This window comes from Grammomys surdaster, unplaced genomic scaffold (assembly GCF_004785775.1).
Source record: "Grammomys surdaster isolate TR1022 unplaced genomic scaffold, NIH_TR_1.0 165, whole genome shotgun sequence".
NCBI classification, from domain to species: Eukaryota; Metazoa; Chordata; class Mammalia; order Rodentia; family Muridae; genus Grammomys; species Grammomys surdaster.
The window spans coordinates 1,693,847-1,699,107 of NW_021604613.1; positions in this window are offsets into that span (position 1 = coordinate 1,693,847).

Consider the following 5,261-nt stretch of genomic DNA (forward strand, 5'->3'; position numbering starts at 1 on the left):
AGAGAGGCAGAGGCAGAGGCAGAGGCAGAGGCAGAGGCAGAGGCAGATAGAGCTCTATAAATTCAAAACCAGCCTGGTCTACATAGTGAGTTCCTAGACATCCAGAGATATGTAGAGCCTGACTCAATGAATGAATAAACAGATGATAGACAGACAGACAGACAGACAGACAGACAGACAGACAGATGGTAGATACTAAAAAAGAAAAGTCTAGCTAAATGCAAAGTTTAGAGATAAAAAGTTGTCAATATCAGCCAATCACTAAATCATGCCATCCAGAACCCAGATTGTATGTTTGCTCCATTGACTTTAGATGTAAGATTTCATCTCTTTCCCTTTCAACTTAAAGTTTCAAGATGGATAGTAAATTTTCTAACAAGAAAAAAGAAAGCCAATTGGCAACATTTATTGTGCTTTTTTTTTCAGGAAAGCAAAAACATTTCCAGAAGTCCAAAACAGGCTATTTTTGTTTGGTTCAGTGGCTAAGATTAGGCCATTTGACTTTGTTATGTCTGGAAAGGAAAAAGGATCTGCTTAGCCTGATTATGATTCATCTTCTGGAGCTGGGCAGGTTGCCACTTACATTACTGAACTCCAAACCAAGCAACCCAGGACCTTAGTGGGTCACAAGAGTAATTGCTCAATTGTGGACATGAGGCTATTGGTGATTACTGGGTTTGCTCCCAATTGACTGGGCATAGATCCCGACTGTGTATGTGTTTCTTCAATCTGCAGCACATTCTTATGATGAGTGGTAGATATTGGATATCTCCAACTAGATAAAAACACACAAATACACATGGCATCTCTGCTGATATTATGCCCAATAATATTTAATTCACGAAACAAATTACTTGGCCAAGTTTAACATAAGTGAGATATATATGTGTATATCATAATATTCCTATATTCCTATAAATTCCTATATGAAATTCCTAAAATTTGTATTTTATATGTTTTCCACTTTATTTACATAATACTGAGACCCCAATAACAAGAAAGACAGAAGTACTTGTTAGCTAATCATTTGACAGGAGCTACCACACTAGCAGAGTTGAAAACAAGCCTTGGAAATCTACTGCTCTGACTTAGTAAGCAGGAGGAAGTAGAGACAGTGATGAGCTGGCAGGTATAAATTCCTTTTCTGGCAAACATTTCTAGCTATAACATTGGCTGTGTTCCCAGAAGGGCAGAGTTGACATGAACATCTCTAAAGTTGACGTTCTGAATCCCCTCCCTTCAGCTTTTTGCTCTCCATGTTGAATCTAAAGTCGTTTTTGAGCATGAAGAACATGAGCCTCAAATACGTCATGAAATTCTTGTATTTATTTATTTATTCATTTATTTTTGAGATAAGGTTCATCTATATAAATGAGGAAGTATAAGTTTAAGGCCAGCCTCCCAATGGCTCCAAATGTTCTGTTCTCCACAGTGCACACATCCACATGTCTTCCGCTTGTACTCTGCTGGAGTTCATCTGTGTGACAGCCATTTCTGTGTGTAAGTTATAAGACATTCCTGCTTCTTTCTTACATTCTCACTCTTTTTTTTTATTGGATGTTTTATTTACATTTCATATGTTGTCCCCTTACCCCATCCCCCACCCACCCAGGAACCCCCTATCCCCTCACCCTTCCTCCTTCTTCTCTGTGGATGTAACCTCTATCTACCCCCCCACTCCTTCCCCCTTTCCTTATTTCTTCCTCTATTCCAGTCACTCTTGGGGGAACTCAGTTGCTATGTTGTGAGCACATCCATTAAAGGACCTGCACAGGGAGGAACTGGGGCCTTCAAGTAAGAGCCACATAAATGAGGCTCCTGAGAAGCAGGTCCTCCAGCCCAGACATGCTTTCAGATGTTTAAAGATTGAGCTAATGACTTGCCTTTAACCTTATGAGAAACTCTGAGAGAAAGATATTCTCTGTTCCCACACAGATAGGCAATGTCTGTTGAAAGCTATAATGCATTGGTCAAACTTCCTAAGCATAAGTAGACAACTAAAATTGTCCAGAAATTAGTATAACCTCAAAAATGTGTTACCCTAGTTTGTGACCAATAGATCCAAAGTTGCCAGTCACATCTGTCTTCACCACTGATAAAACTAGTGTCTGAACGCTGAAGGCTCCTGGAATAAACATCCAATTCCCAGCCTGGCAAACAAGAGAGTTCGGATCCCCTACTTCACTTTCTCTTCCAAATTACACACCTCAAGTAACTAAGGAGCGAACATGTATTTGCACCTAACATCGTACTCATGAACCTAAGCTGAGAAGTGTAACGTTTTTTTTTTAATTTTTCTACCTTGCACCATGGAAATATTTATGAAATATAAAATGTGAAGAGCTATATATTTTAAAAGGATGTATCCAAAGTCTTCCTCAAAACTTGGTAAAAGTCTCACATTTCTATAATTGACCTTTACTATATTTACAAATATGATTTTTTATTGTTGGCTATGGTGTGGGGTGGATGCTATTATGATGGACAACCAGTTGGTGTGTCTGTCATACAAGCAGGAAAAGGCTCCTGCAGAGCACAGACAGAATCGTCTGCGGACCCAGGCCACTCACTCACTGTGCTGTTCTCTCTGTCTCAGTGAGAATCTGGTGCACCACATCACTCTGTAGGCCTATGGCCACATGGCTCCTGTGGGTCGTTTCCATGCGCAGGTTTCTTGTGCCCAATTCTTTGTCTGTTCTGCAAGTATATGTGTTTCTTTTCTCACTTCCTGACCTTGGCTCCTTGGCTATATTAATGTTATTATTTTGTCTTGTAATACTTTTTAAATGCTTATTATCAAGAACTAAGGGCTGGAGAGATGACTCAAAGGTTAAGAGGACTAGTCGCTCTTCCATAAGATCTGGGCCCAATTCCCAGCACCCACACAATAGATTACAAGCTTCTTTAAATCTGGCCCCAGGAGCTCTGATGCCTTTGTCTGACCTCCATGGGTACCAAGGATGTAAAAATTGAGAAAAAGAAAACAAAAATCAAAACCACACACACACACACATACCTCTCAAATGTAAATCATTAACAAATACCACTATTCTCCAAAATGAGTTTTCAATGCAAAGAGAAAAGGGATAGACAAGGCTGAAAATTCATGTTTAAAAATATTTACTAATGATATTATAAAATAGAGATTATAGTTTGAATCCATGTTGATGTTCATGGCCCACATTACCAACAAATGCCAAGCAGATGACCATGATCTGTGCTGTCATTTGAAGTTGCTTCAAGTGGGACAGGCTGTCCTGAGTACCATGTTGGTGTCTGTATCAATTCAAATATGTTTGGTCCAAGGAGAGGTACTCTTAGGAGATGTGGCTTTGTTAAAGGAAGTATGTCACAGTGGGGATGGGCTTTGAGACTCTCCTCTTAGTCATGTGGGAGTCAGTTTTCTTGTGTTTGCCTTCAGAACAAGATGTAGAACTCTTAGCTCCTCCATCATGTCTTCCTAGATGCTAGGATGTTAGGACCTTGATGATAGTGGACTGAACCTCTGATCCTGTAAGCTGGCCCCAATTAAAAGTGGTCCTTTATAAGATGTGGCTTTGTTGAAGGAAGTCTATTATGCATGTTCCTGCTGACTATTAAGGACAAGGAGGCTTCTTCTGCAGTAGTATCAATGACTGCAGACTAATAGTTGAGAAAAAGGGACACAGAAGACTTCTGTGACAACCCTATCCTCACCTCATTTCCCCAATAAAGTACCAATGTAGACAGGAGACCATTGAAGAGAACTCTTAAAAATTGTAATAAGGATGCTGACTTGTAGCATCCCACAATGGCTACTGTCAGGGGTAGGGTGGGGAGGACTTTTTAAGCTGGAAATTTGACCATACTCCTGTGACTATATGGACAACACAAATTAAAATTTGTTGTTATTGTTTTGTGTTCTTTATCTTTGGGGATTGGGGAGGCCACAAGGGTAGGTGGGCAGTCCCAGGAGGACTAGGAAATAAGGGCGCATTATTTCCAAATAATCCCAAATAATCAATAAAATATTATATTAAAAATAGTCATTATATACTTTTTCATAAAATATAAATATATCCTTGTATCAGTAAAATGGGCTAAATAATGATCTTAGTGTTTGCATACTATTCTAATATGGCAATTGATTATATTTAACTTATAGAATTCTTCCTCTACATTGTCCAAATTTTCAACTATACTAAAACAAGACTATATAATAAAATATTTGGATATATGTGCATAATTTAATGTGTTTCTTTGGGATAGATACACTTTCAAAATTTCCCAGTTTCAAAATAATGGATAATTAACTGATTGAATAAATTCTAGCAAAGGTTGGGAGAAAACTAGAGTTTTCAATATAGGAAGAAGAGAAAGCAAGTTAAACCTAGTGATCTAGGTGCATTATGTGAAATTCTTTTCTTAGTCTATCTTGTGACCATGTGCTTTTCTCCTTTAAAATCTTTTATAATAATTTCTCCATATCTAATATATAGGTATCATTAGAAGGTCCATGGATTTCAGAATATGTAGAAACCAATAAGACTGTCTTTCATGTCTTCTAACTCTCCAGATTTCTTCTTGTCATTTTAAAAATTGTGGTGAACTAATACACAAAAGCTCCTTTTATCAATCAAATGCATTTTAAAGAAATGCCATATAGATCCAATCAACACCATACATACCGATTTCCTTTTTCAAAAGTGCTCAGAATATGTTCTACAGTCTTTACATGTAATAGGACAACATGCTACACACATTTCCTTAGTAAAATATCTGAAAATTGGTTTTATTACAACTGCTGAGGAAAGTGATCTAAAGAGAACAGAAAAGATCTGGGGTATGGTATTGGTCGTCATTTGCCTAAAATGATCAATAGTTTCTTTTAACTTGAAGAATATGTTTGAACTCTACAAGTTACAGGATCAAATGGTAAGAAGACATATTGTCTGAAGAAAATCTCTGAATAACAAAGCTCGCTGTTTCCATTAGGAGTACTGGCATGCAGGCTGTAACCATGCCACTGCCAGCCTTGTGGTGCCATGGTTCAGTCACTACATCTTGGTTCTGGAAGCCAGGATTTAGTAATAAAACTACCTAAAATCTTTTTTTTAATCAATAAAGAAATATTGTTGACTATTTTTTGTCACAACCCCACTTCCTTAAAGCAAATTGTTATGTTAGAAAGCAATAAAAAATTACTAAGTTCTCATGACTGTGAGGGTAGATACTTAAAAGAAATCAAAGATTTTGGAAATGAGAAAGAACTGAAAAACTAG